This window comes from Mastigoproctus giganteus, chromosome 13, assembly GCF_048544385.1.
Source record: "Mastigoproctus giganteus isolate SK-2022 chromosome 13, ASM4854438v1, whole genome shotgun sequence".
Classification (NCBI taxonomy): domain Eukaryota; kingdom Metazoa; phylum Arthropoda; class Arachnida; order Uropygi; family Thelyphonidae; genus Mastigoproctus; species Mastigoproctus giganteus.
The window spans coordinates 154,546,389-154,565,714 of NC_143587.1; the positions used below are offsets into that span (position 1 = coordinate 154,546,389).

A 19,326-nucleotide genomic window follows, 5' to 3' on the forward strand; every position below is an offset into this window, starting at 1 on the left:
GGTCTTTCTGCTTTCAGTTATGTTAGTAAATAGAGATAATCTAAGTTTGTTTTCTTCAGTGTACAGGAAACGTGTGCAGGTTACTTTACTAATTATAATGGCCCCAGGTGCCAAGCAAATTGTGACCAGGCAACTTATCTGTGCAATCTTTCTACAGTAGTTCTTTATAAACTCCTGTGTTTTCAAAAACTGTTTATTTGATAGAAGCTCTTCTACTAAAAAGTTCTTGTAGTGAGCAAGAAGGGAAAACCACCTTTCTTTATATTTTTCTTTCTTAAGTACTAATCCTTACTATTCTCTACTTGGTCACACCAGGCACTGCTCCTGCCTCCCCATGACAAGGCCGGAAACCTTGGCATAAAAGTTGATCTGCCAAGGGCCAAAAGAAGCAAAGATGGAGCACAATGTGTTTCCACTTTTAGAGCCTACAAGCTCTTGGCCGAATTACATGATAGACTAAAACTGAGGTGCCTCCATAGCCAGGTGGGCAGGAGCAGCAGTGCGTAGCGCACGCTTCTTGATTAGACCAGAGTTCGAGCCCGTGACCACCAAATACGGAGGATGTAGAAAGGTCAGGGAATGACCACCGCATATAATTGATTATATTTCACAACCCAAGAGGTTGAAAACAAATTCACCAGCAAAAGAGTTTCCTGTATTTCTAATTTTGCATTCACTTTCAGAACACCCTCTCAGCAAATTATCTCATTTCCTCATCCTGAAACACCAGGAGAGTATTGCATGATCTCCTAAGACTGTGGAGGCTGCAATCTGGAGACCTACTTTTAGAAACAGCAAACCATAGACATTCAGAGAAACTCTTACAACTTTTTTCAAATTTTTCTGGGATACCAATTAAAGTATCTCTCCATGCTAGCTACCCTAAATAGGTCCAAAGGTGTGATATCTAGCCATTATCTGTTGAACCTGACAGAGGATAACTCAAGAGCTTCACGATCAAAATGTTATTGCTTCAAAAAGAATTATGATTAAAAAAGACAACCTAATGCCTGCCAGGAATATTATCCTTGCATTTAATTCCCCAAACCTACCATCAATGGTAAAAACTGGCTGTCTACTTTGCTGTGTTCATCCATATATTCCCAATCCCTTGAGATGTTACAAGTGCCAAAAGTATGGCCACTCTCAGATGACATGTAGAGGAAACCCAATTTGTCCCAACCGTAGATCTTCCAACCATACTCAGTCTGAATGTTTGGTGACAGAAAAGACTTGTCCCAACTGTAAAGGTAACCATTCTGCATACTCTAAAACTTGTGACAGATGGAAAACTGAGAAAAAAATTGTTAAATATAAGGTTGAGAACAAGATAAGCTATCAAGAAGCAAGGAAAATAATTGCTTCTACTATGCCCAAATGTACCTATGCCAGTGTTGCATAAAAACAGTGTCCACCCAAACTGATGTTACCCTCCCCTCAAACACATCAGTCTCCGACTGAACTCCAGCTGTCCTCTCTCAGCAACAGTCCAGTATCCCTAAGCACTCAGACCAAGCAAGTAACACTCCTCTTACAATACCAGCAACATCTCCTTTCCCTCAAGTGATTACTAGTACATCACATAGTCAAAGTTCCAATTCAAGAAAGAATATCCAAGAATCATCCATGGACGCTGATTATTCTTCTAACCAGTACGATCCAATTCTAGAAATATATGTGGAAGAAGATATGGACACTGGATGGCCTACATTTCCGAAAAAAAGATTTTCTCCAGTTGGTTTCTGCTTGCAGGAAGCCTATTTAAATTCTCAAATTTCCACCTCAGTAAAGAACTACTGTACATATCGAAAACATTGCAATACATTGAATGGCACCCGTGGTGGTGTGGCCATCTTGATCAACTCAGAGATCCCAGCCAAGCAAATTGTTCTTCAAACAGAAATTGAAGCTGTTGCTGTACATTTCATTACACAGGTTGCAATAACACTTGTTTCAATCTATTTTCCACCAAATCATACCGTCTCTTACAAAGATCTTGAAGACCTAATACAATTCTTTCTGCATAAGCAAAACCTTACCATCCTTAATACTTACATAAAATTGCCAACTGGACAAACTTCTGCAATTGATCTCTCCTCGATATTGTTTCCAGTCATGGAATGGTCTGTTATGGATGATCCCATGGGCAGTGACCATTTTCCAATTATTTGCAATCTGCTCACTACACACAACCACCATTAAACCAACCTTGCAGGAAACAGAAATTCTCCCAAGCCAGCTGGGTCAAATTTCAGTCAGCAATTATGCTCGATGAGGAAATTACATGATTACACCCATAGAAGAAGTGACAGAATATATTACATCCCAATTGTTATCAGCTGCTAAAAACTTGATTCCATTATCGAATCCTCTGGCCTGGCAGCATTTTAACTATCGATGGAATGATAAATGCATGAAAGCAAAGGGGGAAATAAAATAAAGGTTGGAATTTATTTCAACGATCCCCAACCACAGATAATCTCATTAACTATAAGAAATGAAGGGCAAAACCGCGTTTCATTTAAAGACAAGCCAGGAAAAATTCCCGGACTTGGTTTGCATCCACTGTAAACAGAAACACTGACTCCAGATTAATATGGAAGAAAATTAGGCAGCTTTCTGGCAAGTTTTCAACCATCCATTCCACAATTCTTTCCTGGAATGTACAAGAACTCTCTGCTCCTCTAGATGTAGCATATGCATTGGACTCAGCACCATCAAGCTATTCCCCGGAATTCCAGAAAATCAAGAACATCACTGGACTGTGACCCATCAACTTTTGCACCTCTCTAATCTTACCATATAACCAGCCTCTTCAGTATTTGGAACTTCTACAAGCCATTAGAGCAACAGTGCAGCAGGGCCAGATAGAATATATTACATAGTGTTACAGCACCTTTAGGACAAACATTTACAACTGCTGCTTTTTATGTTATAATCGAATATTTCTGGAAAACATTTATCCTACATCTTGTCACCATGCCAAAGTTCTGGCCTTTTTGAAACCTGGGAAAGATCCCTTCTGTCTTTATAGTTACCGGCCAATTTCCCTCTCCAGTTGCCTCAGTAAAATTCTTAATAAAATGATCCACTGACAACTTGTCTGAATCATTGAAAACCAACATCTAATGAGTAATAGTCAGCATTGCTTTTGCCAAAACTGGTCTGCCTTAGATCTCATAATCAAGGCTGAATCCACAATTTGCAAATGCCTTTGTGAAAAAATGAACACCTTGTTATGGTCTCCATAGACAGAGAAGGCATTTGATACTATCTGGCATCATGGCATTCTCAGAGACCTGCATGCTCTTGGTCTACAAGGCAACTTACCTATATTTATTAAGAACTTTTTATGGAGTCATTCTTTTCAAGTCCGATATTTTGAATCCCTTTCTACAACATTCTTGCAGGAAAGAGTTCCGCAAGGGTCTGTATGAGTACAACGCCATTTTTGCCCCTAGAATTTACTCTATTACAAAATAACTTCCAATTACTGTTGAGGCTTACCTTTGTGCAAATGGTCTCTCTTTCTTGCCATTCTCAAAACGTAAGATCTATTGAATTCCAGTTACAGATATCTGTGATTAAAGGATGAAAGTGGGCAATTCGAATGGCTACCATCTTTCACAACAGAAAACTGTTGCTATATACTTTTGCAATCAATGTAAATTGCATACAGATCCTGAACTTCACATATCAAACTTTACCATTCTAATTTCCAACAACATCAGATTCTTGGGATTAACCCTTGACAACAAGTTAAATTTCCTTGAACATATTAAATTTTTATATAATACCTGTCTCAAAAAGCTCAACCTACTAAGAGCTTTATATGCCCTGTTTTGTGGAGCAGATTGTACCTCATTGCTTCAATTATATAAAGCATTGTTTTTTTTTTTTAAATGAAAACCCCAAACACCTAGAGGTATTAGAAACTATAGTACCTAGTACTGTGCTTGGGTTGGAGGTTGAGAAGACGAAAGAAGATATTTGTTGACATTCAACTTGAACTTCTGTAGACTGTTATTTTCGGGAAATATGTATGAAGGAAGGTTGTTCCAGAAAACGGCAGTTGAATGAATAAACAAGGAAGATGAAAAGTTAGTTTGAAGTTGGACAGTAAATGGATGTTGGTTGGTGGCGGCGCGTGTTCGGACTGTTTTGAAAGAGAGAGAGCAGGAATTATAGAAGCCAATTCAGAAGAACAGTGACCATGGAAGTATCTGAAGCAAAGGCATGCAGCAGAAACACTACATCTATGAGATAGCGAGTGGAGAGACTCTGTTAGAGAGGAGTCATTAATTAACCTAACTGCCCTCTTCTGAACGGAATCAAGAAGCCTGAGAGAGGTTTTGGGGCCACCACCCCAGATGTGGGAACAATATTCCATGGTAGGGCGAATTTGTGATTTTTTTCAGAGTGAACAGCTGTTTGGAAGAAAAGTAACGCGAGAGCGAAAAAGAAAATCAAGTTTTTTAGATGCAGAGGAAGCAATATTTGTAATGTGCTTGTGCCAAGTGATTAGAAGTCAGGGTAATCTACAAAAAAGATATATCGTTTTGCCTAGAAATCGGATGGCTTATCACCAAAGAGCAGAAGAATCCTTTTTGCGAGATATAAGACAAGACTGAGTTTTAGGATTGAAATCAACTAAGTTGTCTTTGCCCCACTGAAGAATTATCTGAAGATCGGCATTTAAGGAATTGGTAGCGGATATTTGAGAAGTTGAAGCTGATTGAGCAGAGTAAGGTTTCTCAAAATGGAAAGTGGAATGCAACAATGTGCTATCATCGGCAAAACTATGGATAGGATTTCCAGTCGATGGAAGAAGATCATTAATATACAAGAGTAAAAGAGTGGGGGAAAGAACTGAACCTTGGGGGACACCAGCATTAGTGGAGAAGTTAGAAGACAGAGAGCCATCTACTGTCACCCTCAGTTAGCGATCTGAGCGAAAACTGGATAACCAATTATAAAAAACAGTTGGCAAACCATAAGATGGAAGCTTGTTTAGAAGGGCTTTATGCCAAACATGGTTGAAAGCCTTTGAGATGTCAAGAGCAACTTCTTGTGTTTCACCGAACTTTTCCATTGAATTTGTCCATAGATGGGTAACATAAGCCAGAATATCACCAGTGGATCTACATTGACGGAATCCATACTGGCAATTGTTGATCAGATGGGAGGTATCGATGTAATTTAAGAGTTGGCAGTTAATTGATTTCTCCATTACTTTAGAAAAAGTAGAAGTAATTACAGTGGGACGATAATTGGATGGGATGGATTTGTCACTCTTTTTAGTAACTGGCTGGATATGTGCAAATTTCCAAGCAGAAGGAAAAACACCTTTGAAATAAGAAAGTGAAAAAGGGCAGCAAAGAACAGGAGTAAGTTCAGGAGCACAGATTTTGAGAACAAGTTGAGAAATACCATCAGGACCTGGAGCTTTCTTTGCACCAAGATTCTTCAAAATCCTTCTGACATCCTTTTGATGGAAGACCACAGGAGGCATTGAATGGAGCGTGTTGAGAATGGTGGGAGGTGTTTTACCAAAATCATTAATACATGAGTTGAAAGAAAAATGAGAGGCTAGCAGGTCAGCTTTATCCTTGGCTGAAGTGACAACAGAACCATCTGGTTTGGACAGAGGTTGGAGCAGAGATGGGCAAAAGTTGCAGCCAGTAGCTTTGGCAAGAGACCAGAATGTTCAGCTACCGTTAGGGCAAGAAGCAAGTTTTCTACTTTTAGCCTGTTCAAAATCTTGTTTGGACTGATTAATAAATGCTTTACAATTGTTGTGAGCTTTGGTGTAGGCAGAAAATGAAATTGAAGAATTGGAATCAAGCCAATTAAGATATTCAACATTCTTCTCTTGAACAACCTTAGCACATTTATTGGAAAACCAAGGTTTAGATAAGGGATGGGATTTTAAAGTTGAGTGTGGGATAAAGGATACCATTCCTACAAGAATAATTTCACTGACAGGATCTGAGCAAACATTGACATCAGAAATTTTGAAACATTAGTCCGACCAAGGGAAAGAAAAGAAATCTCACCGGTCATCCCATTTTGCATTCTTGTAATGCCAAACAACACGAGGTTGGGAATAGCCATGAAATAAAGGCTCCATTGGAGAACAGACAATCACCAAGTTGTGATCTGAAGAGCCTAAAGGACCACTCACTTCGACCGTGTACTTAGAAGGATTGTTTGTGAGAAAAAGATCAAGCATGTTGGTTGTATGGTTAGGATTGTCCAATATTCTTGTAGGTAAATGAACCATCTGTGCAAGGTCATTAATAATTGCAAAAGTCTCAGCATCTCGACCAGCTGGGTCAGTGTGACTAGAAGATGGAAGCCAGCTGAAGTTGTGAACATTAAAATCACCAAGGAAAATTACCTCACTGTTAGTAAAGTTGGACTGGAGAAAGTCAAGTTGCTAAGAGAGGAAGTCAAAGAGCTCCAAGTGATTAGCGGAATTGGGAGAACGGTAGCGACAACAGATGAAGTGTATACAATGAGGTAGAGAGATTTTAAACCAGAGAAGGTCGAAAAGAGGAGATTCCAAATTATCAAGTCTCTGACAGGGAATATCGGAACGGACATATGCACAAGTACCACCTTTGACGCGAAAGGAATCATACAATGAATAGTTTGGGCAACTGAGATGAGCAGTAGTTGAATCAACCAATAACTGAGATTCTGTCAGAAAAAGTACATGGGGTTTGGCAGACTGCAAGTGGAAATGAAACATCATTGAGATTTGAATTGAGACCAGATATATTTGTGAAATGAGCTAGGAAGTGTTTGGGAGGTTTAGATCTTTTCACAGATAAGCTTACTTTATTAGTTTTACAATTCATGGTGTATTTAATAGTAAGAAAAGGTGGGGGGGGGGACATGCTGTATGAAGTGATGAAATTTTTTGGATAAGGCGTTCACATGGTAAGAACCATACTACTAACTAGCGGCCGGACCGTGAACACTGTTTTAAAGCTGTACCCTCAAAATGTAAGGAAGATTGGATCTCGCCATGATGTTCATCATAACCTCATGAGATTAGATCTCATTTGAATTATGGTGCTCCAGTCTACAATTCTGCCCAAAGGAGTGTACTGTGCTGGCTGGAGTCTACAACAAGTGCATTATGGATTGCACTTAGAGTCTTCAGGACATCTCCAACTAAGTCTATATGTTGAAGCTCACGAACCCCCTTTGCACCTCTATAGAAAAATGTTACCACTGAAGTATGCAACCAAAATAAAAGTTGGTGTCTGCATCCCTTTCACCCGTACCTCTTCAATCCACAATTACCTGATCTCTATAGAAATAAACTTCGTAAATTAAGACCAGCAGGCCTAATGATATATCACAGTGTTGGAAAGTTCCTCTTTGCAATAGTCAACAGGTAATGAATTACTTTCACCCACCTTGGACCCCCACCCTCCTCAACTTAACTTTGATACTTCTTCAATGGGGAAAGAATCTGCCAACTCTCAACATGAAATAACTCCATGCAAGCCATATTCAGAGCTATGTTGATTTCTTGCCAATATATACTGATGGGTCCAAATCTCAATTAACTGTTGGAGTAGAAGCAGTGTTTTCCTTTGCTATCATTTCAGCTTCTCTTTCACCTGAGTACAGCAACTTTTCTGCAGAACTGCATGGGATAAATTTAGCTCTAGAAAATCTGAATCGTTACCAGCTCCAAATTATATAATTTACACAGGCTCTCTCAGCTCAATTAGAGCAATGCAAAATCCCTCCTATACGGATCACCCTGTTTTAAACCAAATCAGGAGGTTGCTGTTGAAAATTAAACATCATCAACAATTAGTGAAGTTCTGTTGGATTCCAGCACATTCGGGGATAAAGGGGAATGAATGGTGGATATATCTGCAAAAAATCCTTCAACTTTAAATTTGATCTCTGTCCATATTGTAGCCTCTGACTGTGATGTCATCATAGCAGCAGCTTGCTTTGAACAGTGGAAAGAGCTGTAGCACATCCAGACAACAAGAAGGAAAGAAATGGTACTTGCACAGGCAAGAATGGGATATACACATCTGACCCACCTCCATCTACTCACAGGTGATGACCTCCTCAATGTCCACGTTGCTCAGCACAACTGACAGTCAAACATGTTCTTATCGACTGTCCTCACTGTCAACAGGTCAGAACATCAGTCCTGATTTCTTTAACTAATCTTCAAGAACCAATTTCACTAGGGCATATTATTAGCAATAGGGTAAATATTAATGAGCTTTTCTGCTTTCTGAAAAAAATTGAACTATGTCATCAATTCTGAATTATTTCCTAACATATACCTATGGACAGGCACATTATACCAACGTAGCTTATGTGCCACCAAACACCCATAAGACATGTACACATACAGTAATTATAATACATTTCATGCTTTGCCCCTTTAAAACTAGTGCCATAAAAAAATACATGGCACTAGTTTTAATGGCTAGGGCCTGGTCACACTGGAGTGAATGAGTGAGTGAGAATAAAAATAATGCAGGCTACATATTTGGATTATTAGGATTGCCTTGTAAGTTCTATTGATATACAAAGTCAAGGCTGACTGGGCTAGCCGGATAGGTAAAGTGCCTGCCTGGCAACCCAAAGGTCGTGGGTTCGAATCCCACCTCAGGCTTGGATCAAAGTACTGCAAAAACCTTGGGAGGTGCATTATGGCCACAGAAGCTGATGCGCCAACAACTACCCAAAAAAAAAACAAAAAAAAAAAAACAAAGTCAAGGTTTCCGTTTGGTCACATCCTTACATGCTAAAGAATAGCATGTAAGGATGTCGAGTAAACCCAGTTTGTCATCTATTATTGTGTGAAAATGCAAAACTATTTATGTTGGTTAGAGGCAGTGCAGATTCTGTATAGAAATAGATAAATTGGGCCAAGGAAATTGTATTCATCTTGTGTTCAAGTCCGATACTGTGGTGCAATGAATCCCGATTGGAAGTGAGAAGCGGGGGGAGGGATCTCTATAAATTGAATAGTTACAAATTTTTGTAGTAATTTATATAACAGTAAATTCATAGCTTTTTTTTATAGTGAAATTTTCTGGCTCATATTAGTGTGGTTGGTAATAAAACTGAATAGTGGTTAGATGAAATTTACTTCTCTCTGCTTCATTTACAATGCTTTATGTATTGCAATTTTATTATATTTGTGTGGTAGTTTTGTTTTTTATAGTTAAATTTTAAATATCAGTTTCTTGAAGTAAAATAAGGATAAAAGAGTAAAAGCAAAAAAAAAATTGGATAATAATTATCATTATTCAATAGAATTTCCTGATAATAGAAATTCTGTCATACATAACTTACAGTTAAAATAAAACGTTAAAATTTAGGCTTGTGAAAAGTTGTAAAATTTCCACCTCGGACATTAGGATACTTTTATGCTTTAGTTAAAGGTTAATGACATTACAGGTTAGTTAGTTACAGGTTAATGACATAGTGATAAAAATCCTAGTAGGGAAGTGCTGGCAGTGAAATGTTCTTCAGCTGGGTGTATAATATCTCCCTTTTTTTTTTTTTTGTTGCCATAATATCCTATACATCTATTTATGTATAGGATATTTATCTATTTAAATCCTATTTATTAAAATAGAATCAAATGATATTTTCATTTCTTCACTTTCAGCTTTTGTAAAGCTCAAGGAAAACTGAGTTCAAGAAGTGAAAATTGTGATTTCTGCTAATTGTAAAGGTATTTTTGTAGTATATCTGTTATAAACTGCCATATATAGTTATTGGGAATATAGATTAAAAAATAATAAAATTTAAGATCATTCATTCACCATGGTGTATTGACCTTGTTCATTGTAGACGTATACCCTGAAAGAATCAATACGTTAGAAAGAACAGCAAAAACTAATGACAAAGATAAAAAAAATTGCATTGGTTGAATATTTAAATAGCATGGTAGAAAATGATAATGGCATTCACAAAGACATTTTAGGAAAATTTAGAAAGAAAGATAAGCTTAAAAGTAAAAAGCCATATAATTTTGTGCTTATCAATGTCTTGTCCTCAACTATAAGCAAATGTTAGAAAGAATATGAAAAGATCAGTGTATTTTATTATCTAATAATATAACAAACTGAATCACAATTATGGGCTTCCAGTTTCTGCCCAAACAGACAGATAAAGAAAACAGTTCAAACTCAAATAAGTCACTATGTTTTACTCACATTTTCACTTAGGGCTCTACGTTTAAGGGGTTGTTGTCCATATAACAAATTAGGTATGAGCCTAGAGTAGGGGTTTTTCCAACTCTTCCCTTTGTGGAACATGCCCCCTTCCTCCTGATATGCATTCAATGCTGATTATAATTTTCATATTTGTTGAACTTTTTTAAATGAAACTTTTCTTTACCTGAACAAAAAAATTGAATGGTATCTCTGTGAATGCAGAAGCTGATATTTGATCATGCTTTATTTAATTTTATATATTGTAAGCAATAATCACTTACAATATACAGGTAACCCTCCTATAACATGTTAATTAGGTTCCTATAAAATCTCATGTAGTATGAAAACAAACTGTGATACATATGTCAGATAATGCATGTTCATTTAGTTTTCTTCCTCTTCATTGCTGCTTAGCACAATCAAACGAGAACATTTTCTCTGTTGCAGAATATCTTCACCTTTTGAACTTTCTTCTGCAGCATGTAGATTTCGTGTATCTTCTGCTCTCGTTAAAAATCAATATTCTGGGATTGTTTGCTTTTGCTTGATAGATCTTTGTAAATTGCATAGTAAATTGCTTTGTAAAAAAATGGGGCTAATTATTTTTGAAGCTCCCTTTTGAACTTCGTGTTCCTTTCAGTCGAAGGATGTGCATTCAAAAAATAAGATTCTAATTGCTCAGCTAAGTTTATGCCTTCCAGTATGCTTTTTAGTGTAAAATTTGGAACTTCAGAATTTTCATTTGTGCCATCACCCTCTGAATTGATTTGGATTACCTCCAATGCCATTTCCACCAAATCTACTTTGCTCGCCTCTTGAACATCTTCAGTAGTCATATCATCAAAACCTGCCCCCCCTACTGACTTAGCAAGTTATATTGTTGCACTGATTTCATTTTCTGCCAGTCGACCATATTTTCTGAATAAACTGACTCTGGCCGTGAATTTAATGGTGACGGATTTACTTCTTTGAGCGATAAAGCTATGATTCCGATACAGTCCACAATTGAAAAATATTTCCATGCCTCTATCACTTAAATAGATTTGGAATTAATGTTTTACAAAATCCATTGTAATGAGTTTTAAAGGTAGATGCAGTGTTTTCCAAACTTTTTTAGTCATGGAACACTTTTCATTTCACAATATATTTACGAAACACAAGTTAGCAGGAGCCAAAGAACTGTTTGCTAATATTTTATTACATCAATCTATAAGAAGGGCAATCAGAAAAGCTGTTCAAATTACAGAGGAATATGCATCCTGAATCTGCTGCTAAAGATTCTTGGAAAATGGATCAGAAACCAATTAGAAGCCTGAATCAAGGTGTCAGAAGAAAAAAGTGGTTTTCAGCCGGGAGGTCATGTATAGACGATAGCATTAGCATTAGTAGAGGCATATGATGCAAGAAAGCAAGCTTATTCAGCATCAGCCAAAAAAAAAAAAAAAAAAACCCTCTCCCATTTCACCCCTCCGTTCGTTCGAAATACCTGTCCAGTTGAGCTTTAAATTTGTTTAGGCTATTAACTTCAACAACAAGTGATGGAAGTCGGTTCCACCAACCAACCACCCGCTGGCCAAAGGCAAATTTCCGCACATCTATCCGACATCCGTCCTTCCTCAATTTGAATTTATGCCCTCTGAGGTGATTATTCTGAGAAAGATGAAAAATCCCATTGGCATTGAGCATGCTCAAACCATTCAAAGCCTTATACACCTCTATCAGATCACCTCGCCGGTGCCTAGTCTCCAGACTCTAATTTGCAAAACTTAAGCCTTTCTTCGTAAGAGCAACCCTTTGTTCCATTTACTAATCTTGTTGCCCTTCTCTGTACCCGTTCCAGCAGCTCTACATCCTTCTTGAAATGAGGCCTCCAGACCTGTATACAGTACTCAAGATGTGGCCTAACCATTGCCTTATACAAGGGAATAATCACCTCCTTATCCCTGCTAGAAAAATTCCTGTATATCATTGACAAGACACCATGAGCTACTCTTGCAGCTCGTCTGCACTGCTCAGAGAACTTCATATCTGCCTGCACAATTACCCCCAGGTCCTTTTCATTCTCCACCACTGTCAGTGTAGTACCGCAGAGTTGATACATTGCTCTGGGGTTACTGTTACCCATATGTAGTACTTTACATTTGTCAATGTTAAACTTCATTTGCCACCTCTCAGCCCATCTGTTCAACCTTTCCAGATCCTGTTGCAGCAGCATAGCGTCAGTAGTGTCCTTAACGACCCTGCCAACCTTTGTATCATCTGCAAACTTAGACATTAAACTTGATATCCCATCATCAATATCATTCATAAACACCGAAAACAACAATGGACCCAACACTGAACCTTGAGGAACTCCACTAATAACATTAGTCCACGTTGAGCAGTGTCCATTGATTACCACTCTCTGTCTTCTGCCACTCAACCATCCCCTTATCCATAGCAGCAATTTGCCTCCAATGCCACACTGCTCCAATTTGTGCAGCAGTCTTCCATGTGCAACAGTATCAAAAGCCTTTCTAAGATCCAAATATATAATATCAAAGTTATTCCCTGCATCCAGTTCTTTTGTGACTACATCATAGTATCCAATCAAATTGGTCAGGCAAGACCTGCCCTTAACAAAACCATGCTGCGTCTGAGCTATAACTGAATTGTTGTCTAGATGATCGTGCAGTGCTTCTTTAACCAGTGCCTCCATTAATTTACCTGGAACAGAAGTTAAACTAACAGGTCTGTAATTACTTGTGTCAGCCTTTGATCCTCCTTTGTGAATTGGGGTTACATTTGCACATCTCCAGTCTATGGGTACCTCCCCTGAGTCCAAAGAAGCTCTCATAATTATGGCTAGGGGTTTGCATACTTCCTTTGCTGCCTCCTTTAATATAACTGGATAGATCCCATCCACCCCAGGTGCCTTTTTTATGTTTATCCTCAACAATCTCTCCTCCACTTTCCTCTCAGTTATTACAAAATCATCCAGCTCACTGCCAATGTTTACTTTACCTACATCATTCTCCTTCCTGAATAACTCCTCATGTGTGAATGTAGATGCAAAATACTCGTTTAGATTGTTAGCCACCTGAGCAGGATCCTCAACTGTTGAACCATCAATATCCAGTGGACCAATCTGATTCATCCCTTTCCTTCTCGAGTTCAAGTATGTAAAGAACTCCTTTCTGTTTTTCTTTGCATCCTTTGCCAAGGATTTTTCGTAGTCTGCCTTTGCCTGCCTAATCTCCTTTGTGACTTGGTTACAGACCAACTTATATCTATCATAGGCTTCCATGTCACCCATTAATTTGTATGTATCCCATGCATTTTTCTTCTCTGCCACATGTCTCATTAGTCCATCTGACAACCATTTAGGCCTAAACCTTGAACAATATTTCTTAGTTGGTATGTAAAGCCTGGTAGCCACCAAGATTAGTACCTTGAATGCTTCCCATTTTGAGTTTGCTGTTGGTAACATCATCAGTTGGTCCCACTGTATAGAATTTAAATACTGTCTCAGACCATCATAGTCGCCTTTACGAAAACAAAAACCCTTCCCTTTACCTCTGATGGTAGTTACCTCCTTGAGTAAATCCCACTTCAACACACTGTGATCACTGCCACCTAGTGGTTCATTTATCTGCAGGTTCTTAATGCATGAAGAATCACTACTGATAATCAGATCAAGAGTATTGCTCCCTCTTGTTGCCTCACGAACATGCTGATGTAGAAAACAATCATCCAATAAATCCACAAAAGCCTTGCTAGTGTGCGAGTGACCAACCCACAAATTCCAGTCAATATCTGGGAAATTAAAATCCCCCATTATAAGACTCTCTGATTTACTGGCCCACTCTATTTCCCTGTACAATATATTATTATACTCATCAGAGTCATTAGGCCTATAGCACACTCCTACTCTCAATTTTGATTTCCCTATGCTTATGTCACACCAAACTGACTCGACACTGCCCTGTCCATCGATGTCAACTGGCTTCACTTCCTTTGACTTTATGTGTTTCTTAATTAATAGCATAACCCCTCCTCCCCTCCTGTCCTGTCTATCCTTTCTATATACATTGTATTCCCCAAATTCCAGTTCCGCATTACTTATATCTGTGTGACACCACGTCTCTGATATCCCAACAATATCTGCCTTTGATGTTTTGAGCAATACCTCAAATTCATCAAATTTATTTACCAAACTCCTAGCATTGGTGTACACGCAGGTATACATGCACCTGTTTCTATTCTTAGCTACCCTAACACAACCCATGTGTTTACTTGTAACGCAATGACTACCAGCAGTCTCTGAAATATCCTGCATCTTGTTTTTCAGACTTCTGCTCATTTGAATAGAAGCAGTGCAAGAATCACTTCCACCTCTGCCAGTGGCTACTGTTAATCTATTAGTCCTTGTATCCCCCCCAACTAGCAGTTTTCCGACCCACCTAACACTGCCTCGACAGCATCAGCAAAAATTCTTGCACCCTTTCTATTTAAGTGTATCCCATCCCTGTAGAAGCAATCTCTCCTGTTAACAAGTACAGTCCAGGCTGAAAAAAATTCTACCCCTTGAGCCTTGCACAATCTCTCCAGGGCCGAATTGATCGACAAGGCTCTTATCATATACTCCCTCCTATCGTGTCTGGGCAGAATTGCAGACACTTTCAAGTTCAACCCTAATTCACGGCTTTTTTTCAACAGTGACCTGTACTTGCTAAGTAATTCCGCCGGTCTCCTACTCTTAATATCATTAGTGCCAACGTGTACAACTATATCACCTTTTATGCCCTTAAAAGATGATATCCGCTCTACAACGTCATCAACCTTTGCCCCTGGCAGACATACCCTGGTCCTATTCCACCTATCCTTTTTACAAAGCATGTTCCCCGTTTCCCTGACAATAGAGTCACCAACAACTACTAGTTCCTGTGGGACCAGCGCATTCTGCCTAGGGGGCTGCCCCTGTGTTGCCTGATGACCAAGTGCAAGCTCTGGCGTTGATGTGAGCAGCTGAGAGCTTGATGGGCCCCTCAATTTATTTCCCTCGAGGGCATCCACCCTGTCCTTCAAGGTCTCATAAAGGCCCATAACAACGCTGAGTTGTCGCCTGATTTCCTTGCACTCCTTACATCGTGCACACACAAAGACATCCCCCTTGGCAGTATCATGTCCCGTACCCGACTGCTCCGCAAACATCAAGCAAACAGTGCATTTTAATAGACTGTGATTCAGAGGGCAACTGCCCCCCTCAGTTCTCCCCTGAACCACAGCACTCCCATTAGCTTGAGCCTTTTGCTTTGCTGCTCTGGTCAGAGTCATGATTCCAATTTAATTCAATAAAATTTAAAACAAAAATTAAATCCTTAAGTTATATCCCAAAACAGTTATGTTTTATATATATATATATATATATATATATTTTTTTTTTTTTTTCGGTATCTAGTGTTCCCTTTATACAACTTCCGTATCACGTGTACCACTATAGTTATGTATTAAACAATTAACATTCAACAAATATGACAGATCCTTGAAAAATGTCAGTCGAAAGGAAAAGAAATCTTTGATTTTTGTTGACCTTGAAAAGACATGACGGTGTTCCAAGAAAACTCTTATGGGAAGCACTGAAAGAGCCAAATATTGGTGGACAATTGATTAACATTATTAAGACAATTTCCAGAAATAATTGATGCAGAATTAAAGTGGGGATCAGCTTTGTCACCTGAATCCACACTTCAAAAGGTTTATTACAAAGCTGTTGCATGTCAGCAACACTTCAAAATTTATATCAACATCTGCCTAAGATCCTGGTTAAAAAAAATGCAATAAAATGGGATTGCTGATCAATAAGAACATTATATTCACAATTTACTTTTTGCAGATGATCAGGTGGTGATAGTACAAGACTTAGAAGATGCAGACTAGACTATGCATGTCGTAAATTGTTTGAGGTTAAATGGGGTCTAAAAATAAATTTTAACAAGACTGAAATGTTGTCTTCAGGATCAGGACACATTGTAAATATTGAAGGTTTTAAAATCAAACAAGTCAATAAATTCAGATATTTTATTTTACAAAGGATATTTAATTTTATTTTACATCAATTTTACTAAGTGACAGATCATCCAAAGCAGGGATCAGTAAGAGAATTGCAGATGGCAGAAAGGCTATTGGCATATTAAATTCTGTTCTATCGAGCAGAAATATTCTAAATAAAACAAAGAAACTTAATTTCAAACGATTTTACAGTCTTTTATTTCCAAAATATGAGCAATGTAGCTCAATCCTTCCTATTTAGTGCTATTTAAAAAATGTACTTCCCAAGAAATCTGGGACCACTTGATGTTCGACTGCCATCTGTGCGATGATCTCCATGAGTCCTTCTCATCACTCAGCTCCAGTACAATCCTAGGAACCAGGAACACTGCCTACTTGATGACAAACCGAACTACAAACCATTCACAAGGTGCAGAACCCTACCACAAAACCAAGAAACTTGGCAACCACTTAGCATGACCAGAACAACCACATCACTACAAACCCTGCACTGAACGTCAGCCTGAACAGCAGCACTGGCAAAACTGAATAAGAAACAACCACTATCCTGTTATCGAAGGGGGGGTGGGGGTGGAAATCAAATCTGATCACAAAACTGAACAGACTCATCGCTTCCTCTACAAAGATCTGATGTAACAAACACTGAACTAGACATGCTACCATCAGGACCAAAACTGCATGTAACTAATTGTGCTGGTTGAAGCCAAAGCTGATGTCTTATCCTCCTCTTATCATGATAAGACAAGCACCGAAACTGACCCTCCAATCAGACCACAGCTATGCTGCCACCTTGTCAGTTGGCAAGCTAGGGTGGACACCTTGTGAAACCCACTTTGCCGGTTGAAGCCAAGACTGACGTCCCATCTTACCACTATAAGACAAGGAAATCACCGAAATGGACAATCTCTAAGACTTTGAATGCAGCTAAGCTGCCACCTCGCCAGTTGGCGATCTGGGTAGGGCACGATTTATTGTCTCCTTCCCACCCTGCCACCTCCCACTTTCTCCTAGTGGGGCATGCCCCACTGGAAATCATTGGGGTCATCTTCTCTTTCGTCTCCATACTTCAGACTTTTCCCCCCACAGCATTTAGTCTCTCTCTCTCCCTCCCCCCCCCTCCCCTACTCTGTCTATACACTAGCAATCCTAGTGTTATCTCCCCCATTTTTTTATATATATATATAGGCCCTAGCCACTGATCCCAGTGGCTAAATGGCCAGAAGAACAATGGTACACGACACTACTCACCACAATATTCATACACTTTTAAATCTCTGGCCTGTACAGTGTACTGTATCACACAACAATGTAAACTACACGGAGATGGGGAAACCCCTGGTTCCATTAGACCCTAAACACACTATATACTTTGACCTTTTATATAATATAACGTATTAATCAGATTAATTTGATATGAACATCGGACTGAAGAAATTTCCTATAAAAAGGTTTAAGGAGATCTTAAGGTATAAGGGTTGCTCTTACGAAGGAAAGCTTAAGTTTTACAGATTAGTTTCTGGAGACTAGGCACATGCGAGGTTATCTGATTGAGGTGTATAAAGCCTTGAATGGTTTGAGCATGCTCAATGCTGATGGGATTCTTCCTCTTGCTCAGAATAATCACCTGAGAGGGCATAAATTGAAATTGAGGAAAGAGTTGTAGAATAGATGTGCAGAAATTTGCCTTTAGCCAGCAGGTAGTTGATTGGTGGAACAGACTTCCATCTTTTGTTGTGGAAGTTGATAGCCTAAATAAGTTTAAGGCTGAGCTGGACAGGTATTTGGAACGAATGAAGGGATAAAATGGGAGCGGGATTTTTTTTTTTTGCTTTGCTTTCTTACATCGTATGCCTCTATTAATGCTAAAAATATTCTTCCGATTTTCGCACATCATTTAATTTTGTTAATTGGAGAGAGTAAAGTGTAAATTTGTGCTGTATATCTTTACTTTTATAGCTTATGGATAATATTTTTCCTATTTTAGCTTATTAGAATAGCCGTTTAATACAATTAAAATTCAGTTAGCAAAAATGATCACAATAACCGGTGCTTACTACATATCGTATAGTGAATGGTATTTTATTTTGGAGAGTCCATTGTAAAGTGATTTGATCGTAGGTTGAATTAAATTACGTATTGCATTTAGGTTAAATTAGTTTGAATAAATATTGTACTGTACATTATTATTCATTGTATGTTTTTTCAGCCTCATTTAACTCAGTTGCAAATCGTAAAATGCTGTACGGGATGAAGTTTGTTGGGGATTATAATCTCGGTGTGCTGTACTGTTCATGTATTTTGTATCTACAAGACTGAAGTTGGACTTGTGTACAAAATGGACTTACGTACATGAAAAAAAAAACTGATTAATAAATACACACAAGGGGTGAAAATAAAGTTCCTGCACTGGTGCAATAAGAATACAAAGTGAAGGAGCTCAAGTGTGGTTATATTTTATTCAAAGTAATCAACACTTGATTGAAATTAACATCTGATTTGAATCAACACCTGATTATTACACCATTCTAAAAGTTTCTGAAAATAGTCTGCACCATCTCTTTGTGTCCAGAGAGAGATGGCATTCAGTTCGTCACTTATTTTTTACTTTATTCCCTTAGTGTCCTGAAATATTTCTTTTGAGGACAGTTTTCACCTTGGGAAAGAGGAAGAAGCCCACTAAATCAAGAGAGTAAGGTGGATGGTTGATCTGTACAATGCCATGTTTCATCAAAAATTGTCTTGGCAAGTATGGAATGTGTGGGAGCATTATCATGTAATAAGAAACCTTTCTCTCAAAATTGTGGCCTCACCTTAGAAATGTGCTTCAATACTCTTTGAAGCACCCATAGATAGAATACAGCATTGACTCTCCTCCTCTTTCAGGTATAAATTCCTTGTGAATTACACTATTTGTCAAAAACATGATTAGCATCATCTTGATCCTGAATGATGGTTTATCCTGGATGAACCATTGTCTTTTGGTTAATCCCACGGTGCCCGTTCTGCTTACCAAAAGTGGCCCACTGGGCACTCACATCCTTTCATCTGGGCTTCA

General features: G+C 38.5%; 1 protein-coding gene across 1 annotated transcript in view; it reads left to right on the forward strand.

The window, feature by feature from the left end:
- RtcB (RtcB RNA ligase) overlaps positions 1-19,326 on the forward strand; it is a 119,964-nt gene that overhangs the window by 22,292 nt on the left and 78,346 nt on the right. The window lies entirely within an intron of this gene.